Here is a 10,148-nt window from a genome sequence, read left to right as displayed (position 1 = left end):
ACTTCTCCAGTGCCCCATCTGGGATATTTGGAGGCTGGAAGAAACAACAGGGAATTCATTTCCATGTTGTTCCTTACGTCCTGAGGTCCCTAGCTGGTCTTCCTTCTCACTCCATCATTCGTAAGAGGTTTTTATATGTATATTTTATTGATTTTTTACAGAGAGGAAGAGAGAGGGATAGAGAGTTAGAAACATCAATAAGGGAGAATCATCGATCAGCTGCCTCTTGCACACCCCCTACTGGGGATATGCCTGCAACCAAGGTACAAGCCCTTGACCAGAATCGAACCTGGGACCTTTCAGTCCTCAGGCCAACACTCTAACCATTGAGCCAAACCGGTTTCGGCAAGAGTTTGTTTTTTTTGCATTTGTTTGATACATTATGTCTAGGTATTGTAGCTGTATTTAGCAGGAAACTAGGGGGAAATGTATTTCCTATATCATTTTCAGAACTGGAAGTCCTAGGTCTGTGTTTTTAAATTACAATGTATAGAATTCAGTTAAGTCTTTTCTATAATATCTGAAAAATGCAAGTTATTTTTAAAGTCCATAAAATTTTGTTCTAATATTTCTTTATTGCTTTGCTCCCTGCTTATTTTCGCTCCATTTGGTACTCCTATTATTTGAATAGATTCTAGATTTTTTTTTTTATTCCATGTTTTTAAATCTTTTCACTCATAATTTCCATTTATTTGTATTTTTGGCTTGGTACTATAGGTTGGTTCTCCTCCTTTATCTTTCAAACCATTCAATCTGTTTTCAGTAGTGTTCATTCTATTTTTTACTTCCACAATTATAATGTTTAAATTTAGAAACTGTCTTCTTAATTTCCCAAAACTGTTTTTTCCTCACTTACAATTTTCAATCTCTACTTGAATCTTCTTAAAATTTTTATTTTTAAGAAATGTACTTTTTGCCAAAACCGGTTTGGCTCAGTGGATAGAGCGTCGGCCTGCGGACTGAAAGGTTCCAGGTTCGATTCTGGTCAAGGGCATGTACATTGGTTGCGGGCACATTCTCAGTGGGAGGTGTGCAAGAGGCAGCTGATCGATGATTCTCTCTCATTGATGTTTCTAACTCTATCCCTCTCTCTTCCTCTCTGTACTCTGTAAAAAATCAATAAAATATATTTTAAAAAAGAAAGAAATGTACTTTCTTTTCTTTTAAATAGATCTTAACATGAGTCCTCTCTTCTAGTTGTTTAGCTTTTTTCCTCTCTGCTTTTTCATAGCACTTTATGATTTGTAAAACACCAGAGAAAGAAAAATCATCTTATTTTATTCTCCCAATAGCAGACTGAGTTATGTAGGACATTATGACCCCTGCTATTAAGATGAAGAAATTGAGACACGCTCAGAGGAGGAAAAGGATTTGTATAATCTGGGACCCACCTTTAGGTTTATCTGAAGGAAGTGGTGATGGAGAGAAGGTAGCATCCGCCTCTGGGGCTGTGGGGACCAAGGCAGGGGTGTGAAGCTTTGTCACCTGGTAGGTTCACAGCAGAACGGAGCCTGTGGGAATTGGAGCAGACCTAGCGGCCAGGCCAAGGCAGGATCACACAAGACACTGGCCACAGCCTCAAGGACATGTCTTTGAAGATGATCTTAGGAGCTGGTCTCTCAAAAGTTGAACCAACAGAGAAAAAAATAATTTTAAAAAGAGATAGAAAGGGAAGATTAAAAGATGCTAAAGCCACTCATATTTTCGTACCTGTCTCTCAGGACACAGAAAGAGTTATCATCTGCGGAATGAGATAAAAACTTGTCTGATGGGAGGCATCATGAGCACAAATATATATTTCGACTGTAATAACCATTTCCAAATCTTTGCAAATATCCCATCCTTTCCCTCTGTTTCCATCCAAGTCATTAAGCCCATTGCATTAGCAATGGATTAGAACACCAGCTTTCATCAACGAGCTGAGACTGTGCTTAGAAACAGGAAAAGATGCTTCAGCAGACAAGGCTTACAGGAGAGCAAAAGAAGCAATCTACAAAGGAGACACGTTTTTCAAACTTTAACGCTGCCTGTCTTCTCCCCAAAAGTGAAAATAGGTCATCTTTGGGAGAATGGCTGTGTTTGGAGAATCCTGGGAGACTGATCGCTCTTCACTAATACACAGATCATAGAGGACCTAGCCCAGCTCCCTATTCTTAGTATTTTGCAGTTAACTGGACAATTCATTTTTTAAAAATATATTTTACTGATTTTTTACAGAGAGGAAGAGAGAGGGATAGAGAGTTAGAAACATCGAAAGAGAATCATCGATCAGCTGCCTCCTGCACACCCCCTACTGGAGATGTGCCCGCAACCGAGGTACATGCCCTTGACCAGAATCGAACCCGGGACCTTTCAGTCCGCAGGCTGATGCTCTATCCACTGAGCCAAACTGGTTTCGGCTGTACAATTCATTTTTAAGAAGTGAGCAGTGAATGTCTGCTTCTGTGTCCTAGAATTGTGGGAGTAAGAACATGTTGTTTTTGCATCGTCATTTCTCTCTATAAAGCAACAATTTATTTGTCCTCAAGAGGTAATACAATCCGCATGGCAAGCACCCTGCTCCTTCTGCAGACAACAGCAGAACCTCACCTTCTAATGGACAATACTTTCTTTAGCTTTTTTAATTTCAGTCTAGAGCTCAAGAGAACTGGTTGTCATAAAGGATCATTTCCTCCTTTGACAGAAGAGTAAACTAGAGCCTAGAGAGTTAATGTCCCACAGAGCAGGGTAGGGACAGAACGAGGTCCTCGAACCCTAGGGCACTGCTTTTCTAAGAGCAGCTCACCACAGTGCTCATGGAGCTCAGCTGGGGCTGTTCCTAATGGGCTCCCCATAACACTCCAGTGGGCCATGAGTCCTGGTTCATTAAAGTCTTAATGAAACCGCCTTCTTTATAGTTCAGTATTAAGTCAACCTTAAAAATATGTAATCAGCTTATATGGTATAATAACACTCTCTCTCTCTTTAAAAAAAATACATTTTATTTATCTTTGTTTCTTACAGAGAGGAAGGGAGAGAGATAGAGAGTAAGAAACATCGATCAGCTGCCTCCTGCATACTCCCTAATGGGGATGTGCCCACAACCAAGGTACATGTCCCTGACCAGAATCGAACCCAAGACCCTTCAGTCCGCAGGCCGACGCTTATCCACTGAGCCAAACCGACCAGGGCTAATAACACTCTCTTAACCAAACCATTCCATTTCCCATCCCCAGTCTGGATTTATATGTAAATCACTAATTCTTTAAAATAAACCCACGGTAGGCACTCAACAATACTGAGTGAATGGCCACTTGGGGGCCCAGTAAGGAATCATGTCATTTTAGATCTGAGAGACCTTGAAGGTCATGGTATCCCACTCCTTTCTCCTGCTGCCTGAAGAGTGAGGGGACTTGGGCAAGAGGCAGACAGTACTAGAACCACTTCCCCCCACCCCCACTTCCTTTTTCACCTGCACTGTTCTCATTGGTTTGATATGAAGGCATTAAAATCGCCAATTTATTGGTTCTGGTAAACAAAATAAATGTTTCCAACATCCAACTTAAACTCCATACAAAATGACAGGGCTAGGGTTTTTATTTTATGTTATTTTTTTAGCCATATGGAATTTGATCATTCTGAGGAAGAGCAGAAACATGTCCTAAATCGCTGCAGACAGTATAGCTGAAATTTGAAGGAGTAAACTGTTCTATTTTGGGAACAATAGATATGAAGTCAGGAAGAGTTAGGCATTCTAAGAAGAAAATTGTATAGAAAAGCTTACTATGAAGTCAGCATTCAGAAATAGTTGAATGCAAAGGAGATTAATGTGGGTAAGGAGAAGGTATGGGCATTTAGCAGATGACAAATGGCACACTCATGCCATAGAGAAAGCGAACTTTTAGCTGAAATGGTGCTTGTGGGAAATAATTCAAACCTCAGATGCTTGAGTCAGGAAGTCTCATTAGGATGCAATACAGCGTCTCATTATGGGTTATTACACAGTGTCACTAAAAAGGAGAAGGACAAGGCATGGCCAAATAGCAGTCTGAGGAATTTCAGTCTTGCTGAATCTTGCTCTATTATTTTTAAACATATTTTTTAATTGATTTCATGGAGGGAGAGAGAGAGAGAAATAATTATGAGAGAGAATCATTGATCGGCTGCCTCTTGTAAGCCTCACACTGAGGATTGAACCCACAACCCGGGCATATGTCCTGACTGGGAATCGAACTGTGACCTCCTGGTTCATAGGTCAATGCTCAACCACTAAGCCACACTGGCTGGACTATCTTGTGCTATAATAATAATAATGGATCATTTGATGTTACCTTCTAATAAAAAATGACTTCAGAGTGACAAAAAGAGAGATTAAACGTGATCTGAATTGAGATGACAGCTGCGAGGGTAAAACTCTTTTGAGAATCTTTTGTATATTTTATTTATTGATTTATTCATTCATTCAACAAATATCTATGGAGTTGTAAGAAGACAAAAATAAATAAGATCTTGTCTTTCTCAAGGAGGTCTCAAGAAGACAACCATGTAAATAAATCATTACCCTGTGGTGTGCGTGGTGCTTTATTCAAAGAATAAACCAAATACAGCACAGGCCCAAAGGAGGGTCTGGAAAACCTAGAAGAGAAGACTTTTTTATTTATTTATTTATTTTATCAGAATTTAAAGGAGGAAGAAGGGTTTGTCTCGCAGTTGTAAAGGTGAGAAAAGAAAGCCTCGCAGAGCAGGGTAAAAGCTCATGCCAAGCATTTGGTAGTACGAGGTTTGGAGTCACATGGGAGCCCCAGGGCAGCGACTTCAATGCTGTGGAAACTTGAGGAAAGGACTTTACTTCTTGGATCCGCAGTTTCCTTCTTTGTAACAGGAGCACAGTCCCCCCACGGCGTACACTAGTGCTGACTGTAAGCAGGAGGGGCAGTGCCGGCGCGGAGGTAATGAATACTGTTCCATCTCCAGGAACTCCTTTAGAACATTCTTAGGTTGCAGGCGTCGTTCTGCTCCCTTTGCACGGGAAGAAACCTAGAACTGAGAGGATATGGAACCTTCCCAAGATTATCCAGGTTAATGAGTGGCTGCATTGGATTTGAACCCAGGCAGTTTGGCTGAAGACTATTGTTTAGTATTATGCAAGTGGTTCTCAACCTTTTTAATGCCGCGAGCCTTTAATACAGTTCCTCATGTTGTGGTGACCCCCAACGATAAAATTATTTTTGTTGCTACTTCATAACTTTAATTTTGCTACTGTTAATGAATCGTAATGTAAGCATCTGTGTTTTCGGATGGTCTTAGGCAACCCTGCCAGCGGTTCTCAGCCTGTGGGTCGCAAAGACCATCAGAAAACACAGATATTTATATTACGATTCATAACAGAAGCAAAATTACAGTTATGAAGTAGCAACAAAAATAATTTTATGGTTGGGGGTCACCACAACATGAGGAACTGTATTAAAGGGCCACGGCATTAAAAAGGTTGAGAACCACTGCCTATGCCTTTCATTACATGAAATATTATGTGTAAAGCACTTAACATGGTGCCTGACACATGGTAATAAATTAATAAATTATAGTTATTTTTACTGATACAAAATATGACATGCCCTAGGAACAAAAGGTAGTTATTGTACAGGTGTTGAGGAGATATTTCAACAAGGAAAAAGAGTGCTTGGCCCTAACCGGTTTGGCTCAGTGGATAGAGCATCGGCCTGCGGACTGTTCGATTCCGATCAAGGGCATGTACCTTGGTTGCAGGCACATACCCAAAAGGAGGTGTGCAAGAGGCAGCTGATGGATGTTTCTCTCTCATCGATGTTTCTAACTCTCTATCCCTCTCTCTTCCTCTCTGTAAAAAATCAATAAAGCATATGTTAAAAGAGAGAGAGAGAGAGAGAGAGAGAGAGAGAGAGAGAGAGAGAGAGAGAGCGCGCGCTTGGACAGAGGCATGCATTTGGGTATGATGGATAGAAAGGTGGTAGGACTGGGACCAGGGGCGTGGTGAGATGGCGCAGGAAGTGAGAGGAGTGCTAAGTGCAGAGTCCTAGGGCACCCCAGCCTTTTAGGGGTTGGGGGTTTGAGGAGCAGTCAAGGAGACCAAGAAAGAATGGCTGGAGAGGCGAAGGAAAGCAGAAGGAGCCCAGCGTCCCAGCGCAGAAGGAGTTGGCAGAGGCGGGGCAAGTAGTTCTTCGTGCCAGTTGCGGGCCCACCGCGTCCATCTCCCCCGGGTACCTCTGCATCCCCAGAGCCCCACGTGGCTGCGGGCTCCCGGGAAGGCGTTGGGGTGGGAGATCCAGGGCCAGGGAGGCTGGAGAAGCAGGGTCGTTCCTTGGGGCTCTTTAGGGTTCCAGTTCTGGCCCCGCCGCCGCCGCCGCCGGTCTGCGTGACCTTGGGGAGCCCTCTTTCTCTCCGACCTCAGACTCCCTGCGGGCACCAGGCGGACGCGGCGTGCCCAGGCGGGGAGCTGGGGCCGCCGGCCGCGGCAGGGCCCGGGTGCGAGCGGGACCGCCCACTGCGGCGCCGGGACCTCCGGGGCCCGGGAGGCGGCGCGCGGGGCTCCTCCCGGGGGCGGGGGTCGCGGCGCCGGCAGCTGGCGGCCGCGCAGCTGCAGCCTCAGCACCTGCCGCGGCCAGACGGCGCGGGCGCGGGCGCGGCGGGGCCGGTCCCCCTCACCCCCCTCCCGGCCGCAGCGCGCGCGGGAGGCGGAGCCCGAGCCGCTCCGGAGCCGAGCCGCTGCCCGAGCCTCGCACGCGTCCGAGCCCGCCGCCGGGGCGGGGCCGCCCCTCGCCCAGAGCCCCGGGTCCGCGCCCGCGCGGGCGGCGCCTCCTCTGCAGGTAAGGGCTAGGTCCCGGCGCCGCAAAGTTTTGGGGGGCTGCTGTTCCCCCCACGGCCCGGGCCTGCGCGATCCGCATGCACCCCGCCCGCCGCCCGGCTCCCTCCGCGCCGCCGGCCGCCGCCGTGCGCTCCGCTCGCTCCCCCGGCCCCGGGCGACCCGCCGCTGCTTTCAGCCGCTCTGTCCCCGCTCCGGCCGGGGCGCCTCTTTCGGGGCCTGCAACGGTTCAGCCGTTGCACAGTATCAGTGTGTTGCTTAAGTTTTAAGAGATCTGCAGGATGTAGCGCCAAGAGCCGCCAACCGAGAGGCAGGAGACCCGGGCTCAGGTGCCAACTTTCCGAGCTGACCTCCGAGCAGCCCGCCGCCCTGCCGGGTCTCAGCCTCACCGGGACCGGGAGGGGTTCGCCAGGGACACCCATCCCCTGCAGTGCCAAGCCTGGATGGCCAACTTGTGAGTCCAGGGGCGTCCCAGCTCCAGGGTCCCGTGGCGGCTGGAGAGGAATGTGGGGACCCGCGTTGTCGGGATCAGGGGTCAGGCTGCAAACCTGCAGCGGCTTTGGCTGCCGTTAGGAAGGGTGTTGAGGCAGCCTCTGGGGATATTCGATGGTGCCGCCAGGGCTGGGCGTCGGGTCCCTGGCTCTCGGTGGCTCCTCTGCCCATCTGCTGACTGTGTGACCTTGGGCGAGTACCCCCCACTGGTGTTGGGGGGAGGGAGGGAGGGGGGGAAAGGGGAAAGAGGGAGGGGGGGAGGAAGGGAGTGTGGGAGTGTGCCCTGGGTGATGGTTGAGGTCCTTCCCGGAGAGGTAGAGTCTCCGGGTCAGTTTGGGTAGAGGCAATATTTCACTAAAGATCCACCCAGAACTTGCAAACGGGCGGACTGGCGCGTTGATGGTTGTTCAGAAAATGAAGAAGGCATCTGCAGTTTACTTTGGGAATCCCGAAATAGCTACGGCAAGTACTTGTGAATGCTCGTGCTTTGGGCCGTCATAAAATATTCAAACGCGTAATGATTTGTTTTCAAAGTGGCTTATACATCAGGAAGCGTCTCTGTTTGTGAGTCAGTTTATCTTAATAAAAATCTCAAAATAGTTGCTTTGGGGGGGGGGGGTTGTAATGAACGGACGGTTCTAGGAGTCCTGACACAGAGGCCAGCATCTGCTTGTTTCTAGTCTAAGGCGACGGTCAAGACGTTTTCCAATCGAGCCGATATAACATCATCCTGTGGTGGGTGTCGAATTTAGGTGTGCCGCGAGCGACCTGCAGTGTTGCAAGCACAGGTAGCACGCGTGTTCCAGGACAGGTGGGTGCGGGTGCAGCCCCAGCGGGACAAGCTCGGGGTTAGCTCATCCAAAACTTGGTTCTTTATGCCCAAGGCACAGCCACTTGGTGCTGCCCCAGCCTTTTCCCGGTGAGTGGCTGAAACCCATTACTATGAAAGGATTCTTATGGAAGTGATTTTATTATTTTATTTCCTTCCTCGACTTCCTGGTTTTCAGTTTCAAGCTTTTTGAAATCAGAACGCCAGTGGGAGTGCTTTGGAAGGGGAGCGGGAGAATGGCAGAGCCTGTGGGCCATGCTGGCCTCTCCTGCCTGGGAGGAGAACTTGGATCTCGAAGAAGCATTCGAAGGCCACCCCTTCGTTACGTACTTCATTTTCTGGTGGTTCAGCAAGCACTTGCTCCGCACTCCTCCAGGGCACAAACAGGGAGAATTCGGATCAGCCCTACTCTCAAGCAGCTCAGGTCTAGGGCGGGATAAAGAGGATTAGATCACATAGCCGTGCCAGGCGTTATTCACACGTGGGACCTCTGGGAACACTGGGGAGGGCGGATTCCAATGGGGAAGATGGGGAAGGCTGCACCATGGAGGGCAGAAGGAAGCAGAAGATTTCAACAGGTGGACAGGCCATTGTAGGTCAAGGAACCGGTCCGAGCCAAGCTTCAGGGGCCGGAGCACTCGGGGCCTGGATGGAGCACCGGAGAAGGCAGGGCACGTCCACGCAGAGGACAGACAGGGAGCAGGGGGGCGGAGGCTCCCGGCCTGGCCCTGGATCCACACTGGCGTTGGGAGATCTCGCCTCTGAGCCTCATACTCTCACTTGTAAAAGGGGAAAGCTAGTAATTCCAAACCCACGGGGTTAAATGAGATCATGTTTGTAAAAGTGCCTGCGTGTTTGCTTACAACGGGTGTTTGATAACACCTTTTATTAGGGTGTCTGGGGGCAAGCGCCATAAAGGTTGCTAGACACCATCGGGGTATCAAGTGGTACTTTTTGTTTTAGAAAAACCTCACCATCAGCATGAAATTCCCGTGACAACGTCCTCTGCATTCAAGGTGCCTCCTCATTCAGGGGGCGGGCGGGGGCTTTCTGATATTTGGAAGGTGCTCAGATCAGACACGGACATCAGCAGCAGCCGCTGCCCTGTAAATACAGTTAGGTGCCGGAAGGCCACAGAGGGGTTAACTGGAATCCGCAGTTCCTGTCTCCCAGAAGCTTGTCACTACCTGTTCAAGGACCCAGATGAGGGGATTTGACAGTCAGACACAGTTATAAATAGATCAGTGTTGTCCGTATATACCGGGAGTGAGGTGCTTGTGTACGTTGCTGGGGATTTGCAGTAGCCAAGGAAGGTGAATAGGCGAGGATGTAAGGATGGTGGTGCAATACCTTATGACCCTGTATAGCATCCACGATACTGTACTTCGTTTATTCACTCAGCAGTTATTCATAGAACACCTGCTCTGTGCCAGAGAATGATTCTCAGTGCCCCGGGAATACATGGGAACAAAGGGGAATATCCTGGATTTATATTCTAGTTGGAGAGACACAACAAACAAGTAAACACATAAATAATGACAGGTAGTGCTAAGAGCGAAGAAGGAGAAAAGCAGGGTAACGTGAGATAAGATAAGCCAGGGTGCTCCCTTTGGGGTGGGCAGGGAAGGCCTGTCTGAGTCACTGAGAGTGGGAGGAGAGAAGGAGCCAGTCGTGACAAGAGCGAAGGGAGGGGCAGGGCCGCTCTGCAAGAGAAGGCAGGCCCTGGGGCCACACCACCTGGGCTCGAACACTGGTCCCTCCAACACCTAAATATATGAATGATCAGGTTAATTCATCTTCTAGGTTTCAATTTCTTTTTAAAAAATTGATTTCAAAGAGGAAGGGGGGAGTGGAGAGAGAGAGAGAGAGAGAGAGAGAGAGAGCATCCATGATGAGACAGAATCATTGATCGACTGCCCACACTGAGGATCAAGCCCATAACCTGGGCATATGCCCTGACTGGGAATCAAACCATGACCTTCTGGTTCATAGATAGACACTCAAACACTG

At 48.3% G+C, this 10,148-nt stretch overlaps 1 protein-coding gene across 2 annotated transcripts in view; it reads left to right on the top strand.

Moving 5' to 3' along the window:
• The first annotated feature begins 6,700 nt into the window (after nucleotides 1–6,700).
• FRMPD1 (FERM and PDZ domain containing 1) overlaps nucleotides 6,701–10,148 on the top strand; it is a 62,245-nt gene continuing 58,797 nt past the window's right edge. The window contains exon 1 of one of the 2 annotated variants that reach the window (XM_084898693.1): nucleotides 6,701–6,821. The gene's annotated coding sequence lies outside the window, so the exon portion shown is untranslated. Of the gene's footprint in view, nucleotides 6,822–7,213; nucleotides 7,272–10,148 lie in introns of those variants that run through there. The other variant, XM_084898694.1, reaches the window with a different exon arrangement.

The sequence above is a fragment of the Pipistrellus hanaki genome, assembly GCF_964339955.1.
Source record: "Pipistrellus hanaki genome assembly, chromosome: 11".
Classification (NCBI taxonomy): Eukaryota; Metazoa; Chordata; class Mammalia; order Chiroptera; family Vespertilionidae; genus Pipistrellus; species Pipistrellus hanaki.
The sequence above is the reverse complement of the archived record's forward strand: the minus strand, read 5'-3'. Positions and strand labels throughout refer to the sequence as shown.